At 42.6% G+C, this 24429-nt stretch overlaps 1 protein-coding gene across 1 annotated transcript in view; it reads left to right on the forward strand.

Moving 5' to 3' along the window:
- The window catches only part of ITGA9 (integrin subunit alpha 9), an 823989-nt gene that overhangs the window by 339536 nt on the left and 460024 nt on the right, over positions 1–24429 (forward strand). The gene's annotated exons all lie outside the window — the stretch shown is intronic.

Raw genomic sequence — 24429 nt, forward strand, 5'->3', positions numbered from 1 at the left:
GAATGTACGGATCCGGAAAATATTTTTGAGTTGAAGACGGCAGGAAGTGGAAAGGGCTTGGATATGTGGTTTGAAGGAGAGATCAGTGTCATGGATTACTCCGAGGCAGCGAGCTTGTGGGACTGGGCAGAGTGAACAGCCATTTACTTTGATGGATAGGTAGGTCTGTTGGGGGGTCAAGTGAGATGGGGGTAAGATGGTGAATTCTGTTTTGTCCATATTGTGTTTTAGAAATCTAGCGGAGAAGAAGGTTGAAATAGTAGACAAACATTGTGGGATTTTGGTTAGTAGGGAGGTGGTATCTGGTTCAGAGATGTAGATCTGTGTGTCATCAGTATAGAGGTGATTTTGAAAGCCGTGAGATTCTATGAGCTGTACCAGGCTGGAGGTGTAAATGGAGAAAAGCAGGGGCCCTAGGACTGAACCTTGCGGGACTCCGACAGATAGGGGGCGCGGTGTGGAGGTGGTGTGTGAGTGGGAGACGTTGAATGTCCAGTCTGTTATGTATGACGAGACCCAAGATTGGGCCAAGTCAGTGATGCATAGAGATGAGAGGGTCTGTAGTAATAGGGAATGGTCCACTGTCAAAGGCAGAGGACAGGTCCAGGAAGAGGACAGAGTAGTGTCGCTTGGCTTTAACGGTTAATAGGTCATTAGTGACTTTAGTTAAGGTGGTTTCAGTGGAGTGATGCTGCCAGAAGCCAGATTGTAAGCAGTCAAAGAGGGAACAAGAAGAGAGGTGGGAGGACAGTTCAAGATTGATGTGTTCTTCCAGTAGTTTTGAGGCATAGGGGAGATGTGATATGGGGCGATAGCTAGGTACAGAGGATGGGTCAAGAGGGCTTTTTGAGGATAGGTATGATTGAGGCATGTTTAAAACTTGAGAGGAAAACACCAGTTGTTAGTGATAGGTTGGAGAGATGGGTTAGGGTTGGGATGAATTGGGATGGGATCGGGTCAAGTGCACAGTTGGTGAGATGTGATCTTGAGAGTAGAATGTAGAGTCGATCTTCTGTAATGGTGGAGAAGTTGGTTTTGGAGGAGGAGGGCGAGTGCTGAGCAGTTAGGAGGAAGGGCTCTGGGGGTTGTCGACCAAAACTGTCTCTGATGTTATCATTTTTCTGCTTGAAAAATTAGGCAAAGTCTTTGGCCAAGATGAGTGGAGAGGGGGTGCAGGGGGACAGAGGAGAGAATTGAAAGTGTTGAATAACTGTTTAGGGTTGTGAGACATGGAGTATATGAGAGATGAGAAGTATGTTTGTTTTGCTGCAGCAAGTGTGGCCTTGAAATTAGTGAGGAACTGTTTGAATGCAAGGAAGTCCTCATTGGAGTGTGATCTTTTCCATCTCCGCTCAGCAACCCTGGTAGCCCGTCTCAGTTCTTTGGTTAGGCTGGTGTGACTGGGCTATCTGTTGATTTTGCGAGCTTTTGTATGTGTGAGAGGGGTGACTGATTCAAGAGCTGCAGCTATTGTGGTGTTATATAAAGTGGCAGCAGCATCCTCATTATGTAAGGAACTTATGTTTGTAAGAGGGACAAGGGATTCAGACAGTGAGTGTAAATCGAGGTGTTTAAGATTTCTGCGAGAGTGTGCAAGTTTGTGGAGTGGGGATTGTAGACAAGGAGTGGAGAGGGAAGAGAATGTATGCAGGTTGTGATCAGAAAGATGGAGAGGTGAGTTAGAGAAGTTAGATAGGGAGCAGAGGCGGGTGAAGATGTGGTCCAGTGTGTGGCAATCTTTGTGAGCGGCTGCAGAAGACCATTGATTGAGACTGAAGGAGGAAGTGAGAGATTGAGGTTTAGTGACAGCTGAAAGGGATGTGTCAATTGGGATGTTGAAGTCACACAAGATGATAGTGGGGATGTCAGCGGAATGGAAATGAAGTAGCCAGGTGGTGAAGTGGTCGAAGAAGGTGGTGGCTGGCCCTGGGGGGTGGTAAATGATAGCTAGTTGGAGGTTGGAGGGGGAGTAGATGCGCCCAGAGTGCACCTCAAAGGAAGGGAGGGTAACAGAGGATGGCAGTGGGATGTGGGTGAAGGAGCAGTTATCTGCCAGGAGAAAACCAATTCCTCAGCCATGCTTGCTGCTGGAACAGAGTGTGTGGGAAAGGTGGAAACCACCATACGAACGTGCAGCAAGAGAGGCTGTGTCAGATGGGGTGAGCCAGGTTTCAGTGATGGCGAGAAATGAAAGTTTGTTAGTAATGAAAAGATCATGGATGTAGGAAAGTTTGTTGCAGACAGAGCGAGCGTTCCATAGGGCTTATGTTAGAGGGACTGGGGAAGCGAGGGCTGGGTGAATGGGTATAAGGTTAGAGAGGTTACGGAAATGTGTGATAAAGCATGGATGGAAGAGATCTAAAAATAATTAAATGGACATGACAAATAAATTAAAACTAGAAAGAAAACACTTAAGGCCTTGTAAAAACTGAAATATGTATGACATAAAACATGCTTCAGTGCAATGTGGATCATATTCTAGGTTTGTTTAAAAAATGAGTTGATCTGACAATCGTTTGTGGGACTTGGATTAGGGAACATATGTTGGACGGTGTTCAGATAGAGAACAGACCGTTCCTGGCCATAGACAGAGACATACAAATTTATTAGGAAACAGGAAGTGAGACTTCATCTCAGCTATATTAACGCCCTTTCCGAAAACCATAAATCCAAGTGTTGATCTGTGTGATCAGTTTTTATTTCTAGTGTAAAATGATAACATATTTTATTACTATGAAGGAGTTTAAGAAATCCAAGAATAAATATGACTTCAGATTACTGCTAAAGGATAAGGATACGGAAAACAACTGCTGCGTGAAGTAATACTTTGATTGTTATTATTTATTTGGGGCTTTGAAGGATGTAAAGTTGTCATACAGAAATGTTCCTTTCTCACACATGGATAAAAAGTGCTTACAAATGCTCCTCATATCATACCTCCCAACTTTTGAAGAAGGCAAAGAGGGGCAAAGTTAGATTTTTTGTCACGCCCCTGACCACACCCATTTCACAACTAGTCACACCCATATCCACGCCCCAACCACACCCATTTAGCACTGCTGATCACACTGTTTCATAAACAATAATTATAAACAGAAAAAAATATGGCCACACAGTGCTCCATACTGTATAATGGCCCCACATGATGCTCAATACTGTATAATGGCCACACAGTGCTCCATACTGTATAATGGCCACACATGATGCTCCATACTGTATAATGGCCACACAGTGCTCCATACTGTATAATGGCCCCACATGATGCTCAATACTGTATAATGGCCACACAGTGCTGCATACTGTATAATGGCTCCACATGATGCTGCATACAGTATAATGGCCACTCATGATGCTTTATCTATATATATATAATTGTCTAAGGGTTTTTCTGTCTGTCCTGGAAATCCCGCGTCTCTGATTGGTCGAGGCCGCCTGGGCCTCGACCAATCAGCGACGGGCACAGTATCAACGTAGATGTCATAATGGTTGCCATGGCGACGATGATGTCATAAAGGTTGCCTCGACCAATCAGCGACGGGCACAGTCTGCCGCGAATTCTGGAATCATCATTGTCCATATACTACGGGGACATGCATATTCTAGAATATCCGATGCATTAGAATCGGGCCACAATCTAGTACTGTATAATGGCCCCACATGATGCTCCATACTGTATAATGGCCCCACATGATGCTGCGTACAGTATAATGGCCCGACATGACGATGCCAGTGTACAGTCGGGGTTGTAGATGTGTTCCAGCAGCTCTGCTTACAATGCAGGCAAAGATTTCTCCACCTGTCGCTGTCCACACTGCTGCCTCACAGATCCTGCACATTGCAATGTAGCCCAGCTCTGCGAACTCTGCACGCACTCGGAAAACACCACTATCTACTGGCTCCACTCCATAACTGCTGTAGTATATAAAGGATATATATATATATATATATATATATATATATATATATATATATATATACACTAGATGGTGGCCCGATTCTAATGCGTCGGGTATTCTAGAATATGTATGTCCACGTAGTATATTGCCCAGCCACGTAGTATATTGCCAAGTGATGTAGTATATTGCCCAGCCACGTAGTATATTGCCCAGCGACGTAGTATATTGCCCAGCGATGTAGTATATTGCCCAGCGACATAGTATATTGCCCAGCGACGTAGTATATTGCCCAGCGACGTAGCATATTGCCCAGTGAAGTTGTATATTGCCCAGTGACGTAGTATATTGCCCAGTGACGTAGTATATTGCCCAGTGACGTAGTATATTGCCCAGTGACGTAGTATATTGCCCAGCGACATAGTATATTGCCCAGTGACATAGTATATTGCCCAGTGATGTAGTATACAGCACAGAGCCACGTAGTATATTGCCCAGTGACGTAGTATACAGCACAGAGCCACGTAGTATATTGCCCAGTGACATAGTATATTGCCAAGTGACATAGTATACAGCACAGAGCCACATAGTATATTGCACAGCGACATAGTGTACTGCAAAGAGCCACGTAGTATATTGCCCAGTGACGTAGTATACAGCACAGAGCCACGTAGTATATTGCCCAGTGACATAGTATATTGCCAAGTGACGTAGTATACAGCACAGAGCCACATAGTATATTGCACAGCGACGTAGTATACAGCACAGAGCCACGTAGTATATTGCCCAGCCACGTAGTATATTGGGCAGTCACGTAGTATATTGCCCAGCTACGTAGTATATTGCCCAGCCACGTATGTCACAGGTTAAAAAAATAACAAATAAACATATACTCACCTTCCTCAGGCACGTTGTAGTTCTGTCGCCTGTGTGGGGTGCAGGCGGCAGCTTCCGGTCCCAGGGTGTGATGACGTTACGGTCACATGACCGTGACATCATGGCAGGTCCTTTTCGCGCAGGCGCGCAGGACCTGTGATGACATCGCCGTCACATGACCGTGTCGCGGTCACATGACCGTGACATCATGGCAGGGCCTTCTCGCGCAGGCACGCAGGACTTGTGATGACATCGTGGTCACATGACCGTGATGTCATGGCAGGTCCTTCTCCCAGACCATCCTTGCCACCGGAACGTGCCGCTTGCATGGACCGGCCGGAACATCGCGAGGAGCGGGAAAGGCGGCGGAAGGTGAGTATCTAATGATTTTTTATTTTTTTTATTATTTTTAACATTAGATGTTTTTACTATTGACGCTGCATAGGCTGCGTCAATAGTAAAAACTTGGTCACACAGGGTTAATAGCGGCGGTAATGGAGTGCGTTACTCACGACATAACGTGGTCCGTTACCGCCGGCATTAACCCTGTGTGAGCGGTGACCAGAGGGGTGTATGCGGGCGCCGGGCACTGAGTGCGGGGAGTAAGGAGCGGCCATTTTCTTCCGGATTGTGCGCGTCGCTGATTGGTCGTGGGCGTTTTGCCACGACCAATCAGCGACTTGGATTCCATGACAGACAGAGGCCGCGACCAATGAATATCCGTAACAGACAGAAGGACAGACAGACAGAAAGACGGAAGTGACCCTTAGACAATTATTTAGTAGATATATATACAGTGCCTGTGACTAACAGGCTGCACTGGATTGCTCTAACTGCTGCCACTACTCCTCATTATAACGCCTTGTACTGTAAGTGGAGCTCCCCCAAACGCAGGGCCGCGGGGTACTCGGTACCGGGCCTCTCTGTCTCGGTCCTGGGGTTGTCACGGTGGCTAGGCTCGGTCCGTGACCCTGCTAAGGGGCGTCCAATGAAAGGTGTGGTGGTAATGCGTGGTGCAGGTCACGATGAATAACGAGGACACAGGGTTGCAGTCTCTTTACCTCTTTACTGAAGGCTTCAGGATCCTCAATCCAGAGCACTGCTAACAGGGCTGGCTGAGACCGGCCGGTCCGAAGGCACATCTTCCAAGTTCCCTTTGCAGGTGGAAATCAGTGCCTACCTTCTAGCGCCTGTGTGTTGTAGTACCTCCCTGCTGAGCACCACGGGATAGTCCTCACAACTGTTGTGTCTGTTCTGATGTTATTTCTCACAACTCGTATCTGTTCTGATGTTCTTCTCCGTCCCCCAGATGATATGGCTAGGACGCACCCATATGACAGGTAGGCCTGGAGTTCTTCCGGGACCCTAGAGTCGCCCCTCTCCCACAATTGCCCCCTATGTCTGCTTAGGTGATTTAGGTGAGACAGCCAACCTACAGTTAACTGTCTTGCCGTTGGTTTGAAGTAATGCTTGGAGCCTAATACTTCTTCGGCGTTTCAGCCACCGGCTACGTGCCTCAGTAGGATGTTGCTGATCTTGTGGCACGACTCCTACTGGCTTTATCTCCTTTTTGCTGCGATCTTGTTTCTCACTTGTCCACAATAAACCTTGCTTCTTGTCCTTTCTTAAGATACCGCCGCAATGAAGTGCAGGCGCGGTTCGGTAACGTTCTGTCCTGTTCGCTAGGCCTCTGTCAGGATCCCACCCCTGACAGGGACCCCCCTGAATCTTCCCCCACCACACCCTCTGCCACAGGATGTTGCCTGGTTCCAACCCAGTCAGCTTCTCTCTAACTTTCTGTCCGGCCCCCAGTTTTACCAGATTGTGAGGAGTGGCCTAATCATAGAACCCTTTGCTCCCCCTGGTGGCCAGAATGTGAAGTGTAAAGTGTTACTGTGATACCTGGTCAGGTGAACTCCTTAAGTGCCATCAGACAAACCATCACTCCCCTTAGCGGCGGAGCATCAGTACTGCAACAACCAGGACTCTGGGGTGCTGCATAAGCACAGCAGGGTCAGCTGCATGTATGTGTGCAGTATAGCAGTATACACACACACAAGTACCTCAGAATGGCCTCTCTCCCTCTCTGAACAACCGTCCCGGAAGAAGAAGATACGGAGGGGCATGGCCTAATACAAGAGGGCGTGTCAGCTGCTTCTGCTGGCTGTGCGGGAGAGGTAGAGTCCTGTGAGGGACTGCGGAGCACAGCCTCAAAATTGGGACAGTCCTGCAGTATGAGGGACGGTTGAGAGCTATGCTCATATGGCCCTGAAGTGAGATAAGATCATATTGTAATGATAATCCTGACAATTTTGTACATTTCAAGTCACTTAAAAGTTACCTGTCACCAGGAATAACATTCTTAACCAGCAGATATGGGGTTAAGCTGCAGGCTAACAGCGTTATGAATCTGGACGCAGCTGAATGCAGCAGGGAGAAATGATCTTTATTCTCCCCGCCAGCATTCGGTATTCAGTCATAGCGGCAGGGTGGCACCGGTACAGTCACTGCTCTGACTATGCAGAGTGGCTGCTGTAAGTGTCCCCCCAACTCTGACTTGACAGCCGGCCGTAATGTAGAGCCAGTGTCAGTCAGGGCCGGGGCCGCAGTTACAGCAGCCACTCTGTATATTCAGAGTGTGACTAAACCAGCGTCGCCCCTATGACTGAATAACGAATGCTGGTGGGGAGAATAAAATTATTTTCTTCCTGCTGCATTCAGCTGCGTGAAGATGCCAGACAGCATAATAACGCTGTTAACCTGCAGATTAACCCCATATCTGCAGGTTAACAGCATTATTTCTAGTGACACTTTCCCTTTAGAAGGAATCTGTCACAATTTTACTATTTAATATGTGAGCAGCCTCATGTAGGGGCAGAGAGTTTGTCATCTACAGATCTTTGCAGAATGCAGAATACATGGGCTGTACTGTGCTAACAGTAGCTTTTAAGAGTGTGTTAAATCAAGCCTAACATATTGTACATTCAATACGATTTGTAGACACCATGGTATAGAGAAGGAGAAGCTCAGCAGACTGATCTATGGTTTTCCTGGAAAAGATGCATTTAGCTTGCATCTTATTCATAGAATTTCCTAGTGTTTGTATACACATGAGTCCAGTGGGCAGTCCTACTCATTGCTTGATAGCTGTTTCTGCATGCATAGTCATGGAAGACTGTCAATCACTGAATAGGACCACCCACTGGACTCATGCATTCAAATACCAAGGATATCCATTAATAAAATACAATATTTTCTAAAACGTTTCCCATAAAATATATATGTAATGAGAGTGGTAAAACCACTGTGCTGTGGTTCAAGGAAAGCCTGGGGGGTGTGACCTGAATCTTCACTATGGACCCTGATGGTGGGGTTAGGATTGGCTCCCAATGAACACTAGGTGCTACTCCAGGACAGACCAATGACGCACAGCTGCTGACCTTCAAGGGACAGGAAGCTTGAACGTCCCAGTAGGAGAATACAGCTGATGCATTTAGGCATAGCAAGAACACAGGAACCACAGATGCTGGTGGGTATGGCTAATATATAGCTGTTATACAGATTGGTCCAGCTGATATACAGGTTGGCACGGCAGGTGAAGGCGGGCCCGGCTGATATACTGATTGACATAGTCGGTGTATGCGGGTCCAGCTGATATATAGATTGGCATGACAGGTGCAGGTGTGTCCATCTGAAATACAGACTCACAAGGCAGGTACTGGCACAAAGGTTAGGGACGGACAGTCATTAGCGGAACTAGACGGGAACTACCTGACAGGGATCTGAGAACTAGCAAGCGTGTTGGTAACAAACTAACAACATTGCACAGACACCTTCATGCAGGTGGAGGTGCCTAAAATAATAAGTGTCTCCTAGCCATTGGCTGGCAACACTTTAGGATGGCCCCTTTATGAAAAAGGTAGCTTGTGTGGCCTAAGCACAGGGCCCGGGGATCTGCACAAAGTGCGCAGACTCCAAGCAGCCGGAGAGAAATGAGTAGCAAGTACGGGATGGGGGCCGCGGCGGTCAATGAGTCGGCGCCCCTGCCGGGGGAGAGAAGCCGCATGCAGGGACGCCGGCGCTACAATATACTAATCTGATCAGCACCTTCTGCGCTATAAAATCCTGCCTGGTGATCAGATACTATTTTCAACATGACATGTTCTCTCAGTGGCCTAACTAGAGTCAGATTGGCCCTAAAATTTTTACCTGGATCCCCACCTGCATGTTGATCAGATGTATGGGCTCTTATTACGTTCTAGAGACTATATAGACATACATGTTCACCTACCGTGTAATGACATCCCCATTCCGGTGCCATCCTGTAATAATGTCCTCCATCCTGGAACCCTTCCAGTAATAATGTCCCCGATCTTGGGCCCCTTCCAGTAATATTGTCCTCCATCCTGAGCGCCTTCCTGTAATAATGTCCTCCAACTTGGCCCCTGGCCCCGTCATATAATAATGTTCACCATCCTGGGCCCCTTTCTCAAAGGGTATGTGCACACATTGCGGATTCCATTGCGGATTTTTCTGCGTTTTACCTGCAGATTCCCTACGGATTTACTGTGGATTTTGTGCAGATTTTTTTCCGTATTTCACCTGCATTTTTACATCTGCGGATTCCTATAAAGGAATAGGTGTAAAACGCTGCGGAATCTGCACAAAGAATTGTCATGCTGCGGAAAATAAACTGCAGTGTTTCCTGTCCGGGATTTTCCGCAGCATGTGCACTGCGAATTTGGTTTTCCATAGGTTTACATGGTACTGTACAACGCATGGAAAACTGCCGCAGATACGCAGGGCCAAATCCGCTGCGGATCCTCTGCCAAATCTGCAATGTGTGCACATACCCTAATTGTGTTCCCCGTGCTGAGCCTTTTCCTATAGTTTCCTTTTCCTGGGGCTCTTACTGTAATAATGTTTTCCATCCTGAGCTCCTTCCTATAAGAATGTCGTCCATCCTGGGCCTCTTGTAATAATGTTCCCAATCCGTTCCGGTAGAATTACCTCTGTTCTTTTCCAACACATTAAAAAAAGAAAAAGATTATACTTACCTTCCCCTGTTCCCTGAAGGCACGGCGTCCTCCTTTATAGCTGGCGCAAAGGCCGTCAGCTGACTTCGGAATGCCTGCCACGGGTGGCTCATGCCATGAGCTATGCCATGAGCGGTTAACTGCTATGCGCCATCTTTGACATGCACATTGATGTCCGCTGCTGGTCTCTATCAGAGGGCTCCACTCCTGCAGAGGCCCGGTCGCGGTTACACTTATGCCCCTTAATTCCCTTTAACATTGGAGGTTGCTTCACATTACACAATGTTTGATGGGAAAAATAGTGCAGTATGCAGCGATACTCTTCATGTCATAGTGATGGACACACCACTGTGAAACCTGTGTAAACCTATTAGAAGTCACTGGCTTCTGTCTTGAATCATTTTTTCATGTTTCAAGAATATGACAAGTATGAACAAAAGCTCAACCTTGCATATGTAAAAATCAGTTTTCCAATTCAAAGGTGCCTGTAGTTTTAAGGACAGAATATATGCAAAATGTTTATTTGTGTTATGCCTGTGCTATTGTAGTCTGTAGAGAATTGTCCATGCTTGTTTTTTTTTATATATAAGTATATCCAAGGATTATGTAACTGCTGGAATTTGTTTGTGGCTGTGTTTTTTATTTCATACTTGGATTACTGCATTTTTATTGTTGTTTCTCAAGTGTTTAATAGTGAAATGATGGCTTAAAACCAGTGCCTCACATTCTGTAAAAGCAGACGATGTCCGTATTCCCTTATGAATTACCGTAAATATTATCAATTACACAGGTCTACAAAAAATGTTTTTTGTAATCATCACAGATGACTTTGTACTTTTCTGAATCATCTTTTTATCCTGATTTCAAAAATGTATATAGTTTTTCTGTAGCACGTATAGTTTCCATGGAGCAGCATCATTATTATAAGGTATAGGAAATATACTGGCAACATTGAGAAAACAGTAATCTACATATCAGAAAAAAATGCTTCACCTTACAAAACAGTTTTTATCGAGCTAAAAAAATTTCACATGCAAAATAGAAACCAAAATATGAATGAAAATTAAAAGTTCTTGATACTAGACTGTCGTTGATACGATTTTTCAGGGTTGTTCCTATATAACATCCAACAGTAATTTGCCATCATTGAGTCTTTCCAAAAACCCTGGTAACGGTGTTCCATTACTTTAATGTCCTGGTGAAACGTTCACCTTGTTCATCACTTACTGTACATCCCCAAGATTTTGAGGGAAGAAATCTAAATGTGAATGCAAAAAGTGCATTTTCAGAGACATGCGACATCCAAGACACTGGTATGCATTTAGCAGTTCCTCAACAACTTCAACATATTCTGGAGATTTTTTTTTCCTTAGAAGTTTTCACAGATCCACTTAAAGCTTTTCCAAGATCTCAATTACTGATCATTTAGAGTTCCTTCAAACACATCATCTCTCATAAGCTCTCTGATGTGAGGACCAACAAATACCCCTTCCTTCAGTTTTGCTGGTGAAATGCTGGAGAATTTCAGTGAAATGTACTGGAACCCTTGTGAATTTGACTTTGCCATGGCTTTCACAAAGTTTTTAGTCAATCCCAACTTTATATGTAGTGGAGGAAGAAAGAATTTTGTTGGAGAAACTAAAGGATTATGCTGAACATTGTCTCTACCTGGAGCATAGATGTTTCTCTGTCCCCGATCACGACGAGCATAATGCTCTCCTGTATTTCTACTGTCCCATAAACACAAGAAGCAAAAATATTTTGTGAAACCTCCTTGCATTCCCATTAGCAGACCAATCATTTTCAAATCTCCAAATCTCTTCATTAATGATGCTTATATTGTATAGCATCCAAAACAACTGACAGATTTTCATAACTTACCTTTAGATGACATGATTGTGCAATAGGGATTGATGGTTTCATATTTCCATTGTGAAGCAACACTGCTTCTCTGGGATGAGTCAATAAAATATCGCGAATCTGCAACAAAATACTCTTGATTCAGCTCTTCAAAGAGGCCATTCACATTGTTGCAGTACACCATTGGTCCATCAACTGTGAAAACTTGTGTTAAAGTGTTACTTCTGATTTGGTAATAACACACTTTGACATCATCATGAAGTAGATTCTTCTGTTTCAACCTAGATGCAAGAATTTCTGCTTTATCTTTTGACAATGAAAGATCTCTGATGAGATCATTTAATTCATGTTGAGTAAAGCGTTCTGGCTGCTCGACTGCTCCATCAGATACATACTCATCTTGACTTGAGGTCTCCATGTCTTCGCTGGTAGCTTCAGCTCCATAGTCTTCATATTAGTAACATACATAGTAACATAGTTAGCAAAGCCGAAAAAAGACAGTTGTCCATCCAGTTCAGCCTATATTCCTTCAGAATAAATCCCCAGATCTGCGTCCTTCTAAAGAACCTAATGACTGTAAGATACAATATTGTTACGCTCCAGGAACACATCCAAGCCTCTCTTGAACCCCTTATTTTCGTCCAATCCAGACAACGGTGGTACAGGAACTGGCAAGGTACCAACATGTGGAACTGGCCTAATCGCAGATTCAAGCTCAGGGTAATTAATCTTATGTTTGTTCTATGTAGAAAAGCCCTTCAGTTTGACAAAACAAAAGTATCAGTTATCACTATGATTTTTGGGTTCTCTCCAAATCATGGGAACAGCAAATGGCTTAGCCACTTTATTCATATTCAACCAGTCACGAAGACCATTTCAACAACTTGAGCATATCATATGAGGGGCCCAGCTTTTGTCTTGCTCATCAAGTGGACACTTAAAGAACATCTGGCACATCTCTTGAGTGATTGAACATATTTGGCCTTTTGGTGTAAAAAACCACACACATAGCAGAATCTTTTCGTATGATTGATACACTGTCAGGGCATTTTTCTCCTTTAAATCAGATCAAGCAGTAGAGTAAGTTCATTTCCATGATGGTGGCAAACTAAAAAAAAAAGCGATGAGCCGACCAACTATATGTAGATATTTCCCCAGAGAAGACAGAGGCAGCTTGTATTTAGAACTGATTTTACTGGAGGTAATCTGGTAGATAACTACAAAAGTTGTGAGGTAAACGGGTCAGCCTATTCCTATGAACTTTGCAGACAGGCAGTTTCTCAGTGTGATATTGGCTGCTTTCAGGTTCTCTCTCTGTGGAGACCCTCACTCAGTTACACCTCAGTAGCTGAGCTGTTTTCTTCCCTCTGAGGTGACTTGCCCTCCTAGAAATGCAGTGAAAAGCCTCTCACAATGGTGGCTGTCCGCTGCCTTCCCTTTGATCTCCTTGCGGCAGGGCTCAGGTCCCTGTAGAGGCCTGTCTTCTGTCAGAGTCTCACATACCAATCCTTGCTGCCATCACCATCCTTTTCTGACTGACTCAAATCTTACCGCTTCATAACAGTTAGCTCCTCCCCATAACATGTGACTTTCCAAGAAGCAGTCATTGGTTGACTGCACTGTCAATACTCCTTCCCATAAAACTCACTAAAACCTTTACTGATGTTGTCCCTGTAAGAAAATTCCTTAATTAAGGCTGGTTTCACATTAGCATATCAGTGCGCAGCGTAGGCCTGCGTACTTCTTTCCAACATGTTGCATTCGGAGGGCACGTCAAAATGACGCACGGGGACGCATCTGTACACAACGCATGTCCCTGCGTACACAATGTTAAATATAGGTAGGCAAGATGCATGAGGATCTATGCGGATCTTAAGGAAAGAAGTACACAGGCCTACGCTGCGCACTGAAACGCTAATGCGAAACCGGCCTAAGACAAGCAAAGAAATGAAATGGGAATAACATAGGAAACACCACATACATTGAAAATGCAGAAATAACATAACAAATTACTTCTATCTCAGAAACTTTCTGTCATAGAGCAAAACAAAGCATATTTTTGGAATCAGCACATCAGACTCCATAAAACAGACATATTACCTTTTCTGATGATTTTTATGTGTTGACCAGTGTTATGAATGCCAGTTTTCCACTATAAAAAGCTATAGGATTGTATTTACAGAAGTAGCAATGAAAGGAGATATTGATGTCCTTCTCTACTTAGATCACAGGAGTACTTTCTGTTTCCTTGATATATGTTTATGGTGTATATTCTGTTCTTCGTTCTATGGACATGGAATAACATGTAAATTACAGCACATCTATTTACAGAATGATGCACTGCCAATAATGTTTAAGTACCCAACAAATGAGCATTTTGCTCAATTGTCAGGTGATTGCTGGACTGTCTAAAGTGGCCATTGAGTAATGATTTTCTGAGTATTGGCGTATATAATTAAACCTTTTATCATCTGGTTCATGCTGCCCAATCTGCGGGAAGCATAAATCAGATCCTAGCTGCATGATTGCAGCCAGGAATATTTTTCTCCGAAAAGCATTTCAGAGAGAATATACCGTACTTTAAAGTTCCAGCTAGAGATAGTAGCTGGAGACCAGTCAAGTCCTACACCACCACCGGCCAGTTCATCCCATTGTTGCTGCAGGTGATTTACAGGTCTCTCCGTTTGTGCACACAAGGGAGAGTTCTGTCAATCTCCTAGTGTGCTAAGAGAAACCTTGTCTCCAGCTGTGGTACCTGGCTGCATCGTTAAAGCATTATTTCTCTGAAACCTCAAAGCATTTAAGAGAAAAATATTCCTGGCTGCAAACATGCATCCAGGCTCTGATTCTTGCTACCTGTGTGTTGGGCAGAATGAATCAAATGACAGATTCCCTTAAACCTCATCTACATATTTACTGTTGAATCCAGAAAGTGATCACATGAAAGAAAAACATTGTTTTTCAAAAAATTAGACATTATAATACATGGATGTACAATGGTATGTAAAAGTCTGGGTACCCCTGGTCAAAATTACTGTTATTGTGAACTGTTAAGCAACTTGAAGATAAAATGATCTCTAAATGGCCTAAAGTTCAAGGGGATCAATGTCGTCTGGACTATGTTAGTCCTCAGAAAAAAACTAATAGTAGAAATAGATCAATCTGAGGACAGATGAAAAAATGTAGAATATATAATTTTATTCGATAGTTTCTTCAAAATATATAAAATTACAACCTTTACTACAAAAGGATGCCCGATTACAATCCATTACAATCCATTTTTCCAGACCCCCCACTACTGTGTTTTAGGCAGCCCCCAAATCTAAGAAGCATCATTGTCAAGAGCTCCCTGTCCTCTCCAACAGCTGCAGGTACCTTTCCCTGCAATCAGAAAAAAATTAAAACCTGTCCATTTATAATGACCACAGACAAGATAAAGATCCCCAATTCACATCAGGACTACAAGATACCAGGTACTTTCAGCTGCATCACATCTAATGTGGTGTACCTAATTATTTGTACTAAATGTCCAACTGGGGGTCTGTATGTGGGGGAGACAGGGCAGAAACTGAGAACAAGGATGAACTCTCACCGCCATACAATAAGAGAAAAAAGAATGGATCTACCTGTGGCAATACATTTCTGTCTCCCAGATCATAACATTATGGACATGAAATTACTTGTGCTAAAAGGTAACTTCAAATCGCAGAAAGACAGGAGAGTCTGGGAATATAAACTGATGACGACCTTTGACACTCTAACTGCAGGAATGAATGTGTCACATGGATTTATGTATTTTTACATTAACTAAGGAACTTGCCCATCAGACCATGTGGGGTCATCACAACAGAGACCCTAATCACAGGACAATAAAACAATCCTTATCTAAGAATTGGCCCAATATTTATGGACGTAACTGTTTATCACCCATGGTAATTCTGCTTCATGTCACCTGGCTTATCCATGGTTTTTTTCCCCTCTTTTTTTTTCTATACTATGTTGTGCATAAATATATGATTCTTCAGAATTTGTTTTAGTCTTTGCCTGATGAAGAGACGTATGTAGTCTCAAAAGCTTGCAATTTGTTACCATCTTTTCAGTTAGCCATTAAAAGGTATCAACCACTGAGGACTGTCAATTCTAAATATCTTTCTAGAGTGTGCAAAGCAGTCATCAAAGCAAAAGGTGGCTACTTTGAAGAACCTAGAATATAAGACAAAATTTCAGTTGTTTCACACTTTTTTGTTAAGTATATAATTCCACATGTGTTAATTCATAGTTTTGATGCCTTCAGTGTGAATGTACAATTTTCATAGTCATGAAAATACAGAAAAATCTTTAAATGAGAAGGTGTGTCCAAACTTTTGGTCTGTACTGTATATAGTGTGACAAAGTCACTGGTAAAGTCCAGAACACTAATGCGGTGAGGGGTTAATCTAATTTACATGAGGTGCTGGCTTTTATGTAGACATCAATAGAGTGGGTGGGAGGATGTCCACCTTACCTCCACCCCAGGTTATGTTCTCAGGCTTAAGTAGCTGGCCTAAAAAGGCAGCAGTGTTCAGTGTCTGGAGATGAATACTCCAGAGAAGTTGTTGTTCTGGAACAAACCTGAACCGTGTGTGTTCTGCTGGTGGTGAGCATGAGGAACCCTGCTCTCAGAAGGACTGTGCTTTATGCTATCATAAACTGAGAAAAACACGGTAAGGCAGCTATACATCTCAGACAGGGATCGTAACGCAATGCTCGGACTGGCCGGTGGCTCTCCTAACCAGAGAGTGACAGTATGTGTTTCTATGCAGTTGTCATGGTTGGGTCAGGAGAGCTGACATCCAGTCCAGACATTGCATTGTGATCCCAGTCTGAGTTACAAGTCGTTTGAATCTTCTCTAAGGGTAGGCTCACACAAGTGTATAAAAAAATGTTCACTCAGTTTCTTCACTTGTCATCCGTATGAAATCTGTTTTTTTTTTACAGTAGCAGAAATTACTCAGTTCCAAGACCATTTAGAGTTTCCAATGTGTGACGATGGTGGGTGTGTATACACTACACAACTGGCCGGGCTTACTCCGGAGGAGCCTGACTAAGTGGCTACTTGGTCTTCACTAGGGTCTCTGATGGTGAGGATAGGCTTGGCCGCAAGATAGCAATCAGGTTACACTCCAGGGCAGTTTGCAAACCTGCAGCAGCTGACAATGGGTCAAGCACAGGCAGATACATAGACAGGTAGTCTGAGGTCAGGGAAGGCAACACAGGTTCAAGATACAAAGTCGAGGTCAGGAGCTATGCGATCAGACAGAAAGGGTGGACAAGCTGGGTCAGTGACAGGATAAAAACAATAACACACCTTGACTGGAAGCTCAAACTGCTGACTAGAATCAAAACTCAGGAAATGAGTGGAGTGCAGAGCTGCCTAATATATCCCCTGCAGGCAGGGGATGGGCTAGGGAAGGTAATCTCTACAAGACAGAGCAGGGTCAAATTCCTACAGAGACTGGCTGTGCCTCCCTATAGATAAGCATCTTCAACCAGACAAGCAAAATGCCAACGTTTCGGCCTCAAAGACGGCCTTTTTCACGGCAATTTATCTATAAACATATCATAATAGACATCAATCAAATGAACAACATAATTTCATAACATAATACAGGTATTAAATCCAAGGTGCATATCAATTAATGTTGTCATTGATATATATATGCAAATAAAATTAATATTAATCATGACTGTGACAATCTCTTCTGGATATAGTAGATCACTCTCCAGTATCTTCTATTATTGAAGAGGATACAGGAAAAGAAAAGGGAAAAACATAAACTTGCATGTTACAATATAGTGTTCCAAGAGGACCAGTATTGCAGCTGAAAAAAGACACAGAGTAAGTCCAGTGAATAAGGTAGAGAAAAGATACAATCCAAGATTTTACCTGCATGTCGGTATAGGAAATTGTGCTGTGAAAGATAAAAGATAAAATGTGGCGATAAGTGTTAAAAGCAGAAGGAATCCTGAGAAAAGAATGTGAGCAGAGCAAAACACATACCTGAAAGTAGGAAATATATCATGTGGCAATCCGGATACGGCCGGCAAGGTGCGTGGTGTGTAATGGAGCTAATGTGGCGCCTATTTATGGCGTAACCGGTCAGTGCGGCCGGAAGAAGGGAAAACGCTGAATTGGCAAACTGCGCATGCGAAAATGTGTTATACCGCGCTTGCGCAATGATGAAAGACCGATAGCGGAAGTGGGGCAATGCCGAAAACACTGGCTGACTCAGGCGCCTGCGCTATAAGAAAGGGGAAAAAATGAAAGAGAGGAAACTAACGAGCGATCGCATATGTGCAATAGAAGGATACTCACAGGAAAAATATCCCTGTGCCGGTGTGTTAGCTACGCTATAGGAATAATAAGAGATTGTATGTAAAGCAACTGTATTAGTATGTATATGTACATAGGAGAGGGAAAAACAGGGGGGGAAAAAAATAGAAAGAAAAGAAAAAAGAGGGAAAACACAAAGGACCCACAAACCTGTAAGAGATCAGGAAATACCGCAAGTGAAAGAACACTGGACTACATCTGAAACAAAAAGGAAAAGAGATCTACAATAAATAAAATTAATAGGCCTAAAATAAAGGCTATATACAAATCATAGATATTTAATATTAAATAATGGAGGTACCACATCCCTATCTTTAAGGTACTGGTACCCAGGTCAATATCGTATACCCTAGAGACCCACTATTAAGGATATTGTTAATAAAGAATGTATTGCTAATAAAAAAGCTCATACTCCCTATTTAGGCCATTGGGTTCCAAGGTTTGGAGAGTATATATCCAATAGGCCTCTTTTTCTTTTAATTTGGAGATCCTGTTTCCTCCTCTCCGTGCCAAAGGTATACTGTCGATAATTTGATATTTTAACTGAGATATATTATGGTTATGTGAAATGAAATGGGCTGGTATGGGTAGCATAAGTCTCTTGCACCTAATAGTAGATTTATGTTGTGAGATACGGTCTCGGATATGTTGGGTAGTTTCCCCAACATATCCGAGACCGCATGGGCATTTAATAAAATAGATGACATAAGAGGAATCACAGCTATAGAAGTTGTGAATAGAAAACTGTTTACCAGATCTAGGGTGCGTAAATGTGTCACCTCTAGTGATATTGGAACAATGAAGACAATGGTGACATGGAAAAGTACCCTTCCGAGTTGTTGTTAAAAAGGTTTGTTTTGTTGCTTTTTTAGAGCTCCCTATATCGGCAGAAACCAGAAGATTGCGTAAATTAGGAGGTTTTTTGTGGCACATCAGTGGAGGAACCGTAAACTCTGGGATTTCTGGATATGATTGTCCCAAGAGTGACCAATGTTTATGAATGATACCGTGAAATACCCGCATGAAGGGATGGTGTGTGTTTACGAAGGTCATTCTCCTAATCTTAGGTCGTTTTATAGTAGAAGAAGCAGTAGCTATAGGAGGTACCAGAAGGGCATCGGGATATCCTCGGTTACGGAATTTAATGGCCATATCGTTAAGTCTCGTAGTACGTTGTAAAGGATCAGAAACGATCCTATTGATCCTCTGGAACTGTGATTTCGGAAGGGCTCTAGTAATGTGATGGGGGTGACAACTTGAAAAGAGAAGTAGGCTATTCTTGTCGGTTGGTTTAACATAAAGATCGGTAGATAACGATCCATCTTCGTTAATAATTACCCGAGTGTCCAAAAACGCAATAGATCTCTGGTCATACTGTATGGTAAAGGTAAGTTTAGCCACACTATTATTAATAGTGTGGTGAAAAGACATCAGTGATTCAATATCTCCACTCCAAATCAAAAAGACGTCATCAATATATCTTTTCCATAATACGCCATATTGTTGAAAGAGGGAGTGTGTATAGACGAATTTGGATTCGAAATCCGCCATGAAAATATTGGCGTAAGGAGGCGCTACATTGCTGCCCATTGCGGTACCATTCTGTTGTATGAAGAAATCATCCTCAAAAAGAAAAAAATTTTTTGTTAAAACAATTGTCAAAAGTGAAATACAGAAATTTTTCAGATTAGAATCAAATTGGGTTGTATTATTAAGGAAGTGTTCCACTGACTGAATACCTTTGTTGTTGTCAATGTTGGTATATAGGCTGTTTACATCTAGAGTCACCAAATAGCAATCAGAGACATCTCTATGTAGGCCTCTAATATGAGTTAAAAATTGGGAGGTGTCTCGAAGAAAGGAAGGAATGTATTTCATCAATGGAGATAGGATTTTCTCTAGAACAATTGCCAATGGGGAAAGTAACGAACCAATAGATGCCACAATAGGTCTACCCGGAGGATTGGTGAGATTTTTGTGGATCTTCGGTAACGTATATAATACTGGACAAATTGGATGGCTATTGATCAGGAAGTCCCCCAATTTCTGGTCTATCACTCCTAGCGTCTTAAAGTGATGAGATAGACTACGGATCTCTTTGGCAATTTTAAATGTGGGATCATATGAGATAGGGAGATAAGTTTCCAAATCACTCAATTGTGTGCGTATTTCGCTAATGTATTGTTGTTTATCCATAACAACTACCGCCCCACCTTTATCAGCAGGTTTTATAGTCAAATTTTTATTAGACCGTAGGTTATGCACAGCCATTTTTTCAGATGGAGTCATATTACTAGTCACATTCAGACGACTAAATTGAATATCGATTAATTTCTTGTTAACATCCTTCTGAACCAATGAGATAAATGTCTCTACTGGATAGTAGGTCCTAGGAGGGGAGAAGTTGCTACGTTGTATAAGGTCCAATTTTTTCAAAGTTAAAGTCTCAGTAGTTAGTGGAAAAGCTTCTGTATCAGGTATCAATATCTTAGAGAAATGTACTTTCAGACGAAGAGATCTGTAGAAACGATTCAGCTCTTGATCTAACACAAAACCATTAAATGGCGGGGTAGGACAAAAGGACAGACCTTTTTGTAAAACAGAAAGTTCAGTAGAGGACAAAATATATGATGAAATATTATAGACAAGTTGGTCATTGGGTACCTGTGAACGAGTTTGCATCCTCGTTGAGGTTGATTCCGATCCTATTTGGTTCCGTCTGTTGCCTCTAGTCCTAAAATTATGTCCTCGTCTTTGATCATATGAACGGAAAGGTAAATGGGAATTGTCGCTTTCTGAACCTGAGGAAAAGGAAGAAGAGTTCCAACGTCTCGGGGTTCTTCGATCAGGATTACCACTGGTCCAACGGTATACTTCCCCACGTTGATAGTCGTCTGAATCGCGAATAAATTTCATTCTTTTGCGCTCCTGAAGTGAAGACTGGAACTCATTAGTAGATTTTTCGGTTTGACTTTTAATTTTATTAAATTCCTCTTGTGATAAGGTGCTGCGGAGTTGTTGCTCGATACTCTCTATTTCTGATTCAATAATAGGAATCTCTTTATGTAAATATTCCACTGTAAGAAGAATCAAATCTAGGGAACATTTATTTAAAATAGCTTCAAATTTATGACAAAAATCCTCTTTTTCAGAAAAAAGGGTAGGTCTAAGAGAGACCCTCAAGCCCCTAGGTATACGTTGAACCTTATGGTATTCGGCTAATGTTACATAGTGTAACTGGAGGGCTATTTTTCTTCTATAAATTTTCTCATAATTGCGAGACTTCATCTGGTCAGCTGGAACATGTAGGAACTGTCCAGGTATATTAACTTGTGCAATGATGGATTCAGCTTCTGATTGATTATATGACAACGTATTCAGTGACATTATGTAAATAGGCGCCACATTAGCTCCATTACACACCACGCACCTTGCCGGCCGTATCCGGATTGCCACATGATATATTTCCTACTTTCAGGTATGTGTTTTGCTCTGCTCACATTCTTTTCTCAGGATTCCTTCTGCTTTTAACACTTATCGCCACATTTTATCTTTTATCTTTCACAGCACAATTTCCTATACCGACATGCAGGTAAAATCTTGGATTGTATCTTTTCTCTACCTTATTCACTGGACTTACTCTGTGTCTTTTTTCAGCTGCAATACTGGTCCTCTTGGAACACTATATTGTAACATGCAAGTTTATGTTTTTCCCTTTTCTTTTCCTGTATCCTCTTCAATAATAGAAGATACTGGAGAGTGATCTACTATATCCAGAAGAGATTGTCACAGTCATGATTAATATTAATTTTATTTGCATATATATATCAATGACAACATTAATTGATATGCACCTTGGATTTAATACCTGTATTATGTTATGAAATTATGTTGTTCATTTGATTGATGTCTATTATGATATGTTTATAGATAAATTGCCGTGAAAAAGGCCGTCTTTGAGGCCGAAACGTTGGCATTTTGCTTGTCTGGTTGAAGATGCTTATCTATAGGGAGGCACAGCCAGTCTCTGTAGGAATTTGACCCTGCTCTGTCTTGTAGAGATTACCTTCCCTAGCCCATCCCCTGCCTGCAGGGGATATATTAGGCAGCTCTGCACTCCACTCATTGCCTGAGTTTTGATTCTAGTCAGCAGTTTGAGCTTCCAGTCAAGGTGTGTTATTGTTTTTATCCTGTCACTGACCCAGCTTGTCCACCCTTTCTGTCTGATCGCATAGCTCCTGACCTCGACTTTGTATCTTGAACCTGTGTTGCCTTCCCTGACCTCAGACTACCTGTCTATGTATCTGCCTGTGCTTGACCCATTGTCAGCTGCTGCAGGTTTGCAAACTGCCCTGGAGTGTAACCTGATTGCTATCTTGCGGCCAAGCCTATCCTCACCATCAGAGACCCTAGTGAAGACCAAGTAGCCACTTAGTCAGGCTCCTCCGGAGTAAGCCCGGCCAGTTGTGTAGTGTATACACACCCACCATCGTCACACATTGGAAACTCTAAATGGTCTTGGAACTGAGTAATTTCTGCTACTGTAAAAAAAAAACAGATTTCATACGGATGACAAGTGAAGAAACTGAGTGAACATTTTTTTATACACTTGTGTGAGCCTACCCTTAGAGAAGATTCAAACGACTTGTAACTCAGACTGGGATCACAATGCAATGTCTGGACTGGATGTCAGCTCTCCTGACCCAACCATGACAACTGCATAGAAACACATACTGTCACTCTCTGGTTAGGAGAGCCACCGGCCAGTCCGAGCATTGCGTTACGATCCCTGTCTGAGATGTATAGCTGCCTTACCGTGTTTTTCTCAGTTTATGATAGCATAAAGCACAGTCCTTCTGAGAGCAGGGTTCCTCATGCTCACCACCAGCAGAACACACACGGTTCAGGTTTGTTCCAGAACAACAACTTCTCTGGAGTATTCATCTCCAGACACTGAACACTGCTGCCTTTTTAGGCCAGCTACTTAAGCCTGAGAACATAACCTGGGGTGGAGGTAAGGTGGACATCCTCCCACCCACTCTATTGATGTCTACATAAAAGCCAGCACCTCATGTAAATTAGATTAACCCCTCACCGCATTAGTGTTCTGGACTTTACCAGTGACTTTGTCACACTATATACAGTACAGACCAAAAGTTTGGACACACCTTCTCATTTAAAGATTTTTCTGTATTTTCATGACTATGAAAATTGTACATTCACACTGAAGGCATCAAAACTATGAATTAACACATGTGGAATTATATACTTAACAAAAAAGTGTGAAACAACTGAAATTTTGTCTTATATTCTAGGTTCTTCAAAGTAGCCACCTTTTGCTTTGATGACTGCTTTGCACACTCTAGAAAGATATTTAGAATTGACAGTCCTCAGTGGTTGATACCTTTTAATGGCTAACTGAAAAGATGGTAACAAATTGCAAGCTTTTGAGACTACATACGTCTCTTCATCAGGCAAAGACTAAAACAAATTCTGAAGAATCATATATTTATGCACAACATAGTATAGAAAAAAAAAGAGGGGAAAAAAACCATGGATAAGCCAGGTGACATGAAGCAGAATTACCATGGGTGATAAACAGTTACGTCCATAAATATTGGGCCAATTCTTAGATAAGGATTGTTTTATTGTCCTGTGATTAGGGTCTCTGTTGTGATGACCCCACATGGTCTGATGGGCAAGTTCCTTAGTTAATGTAAAAATACATAAATCCATGTGACACATTCATTCCTGCAGTTAGAGTGTCAAAGGTCGTCATCAGTTTATATTCCCAGACTCTCCTGTCTTTCTGCGATTTGAAGTTACCTTTTAGCACAAGTAATTTCATGTCCATAATGTTATGATCTGGGAGACAGAAATGTATTGCCACAGGTAGATCCATTCTTTTTTCTCTTATTGTATGGCGGTGAGAGTTCATCCTTGTTCTCAGTTTCTGCCCTGTCTCCCCCACATACAGACCCCCAGTTGGACATTTAGTACAAATAATTAGGTACACCACATTAGATGTGATGCAGCTGAAAGTACCTGGTATCTTGTAGTCCTGATGTGAATTGGGGATCTTTATCTTGTCTGTGGTCATTATAAATGGACAGGTTTTAATTTTTTTCTGATTGCAGGGAAAGGTACCTGCAGCTGTTGGAGAGGACAGGGAGCTCTTGACAATGATGCTTCTTAGATTTGGGGGCTGCCTAAAACACAGTAGTGGGGGGTCTGGAAAAATGGATTGTAATCGGGCATCCTTTTGTAGTAAAGGTTGTAATTTCCGTGCAGCTCCCCTTAGCACCTCCAGATTTGGATTGTAGGTAACTACTAGAGGTACCCGGTTATTTTCTTCTTAAGTTTTGTAATGTAGCAGGTGATTCCTTGATAT

The sequence above is a fragment of the Ranitomeya variabilis genome, chromosome 6 (assembly GCF_051348905.1).
Source record: "Ranitomeya variabilis isolate aRanVar5 chromosome 6, aRanVar5.hap1, whole genome shotgun sequence".
In the NCBI taxonomy this organism is placed as follows: domain Eukaryota; kingdom Metazoa; phylum Chordata; class Amphibia; order Anura; family Dendrobatidae; genus Ranitomeya; species Ranitomeya variabilis.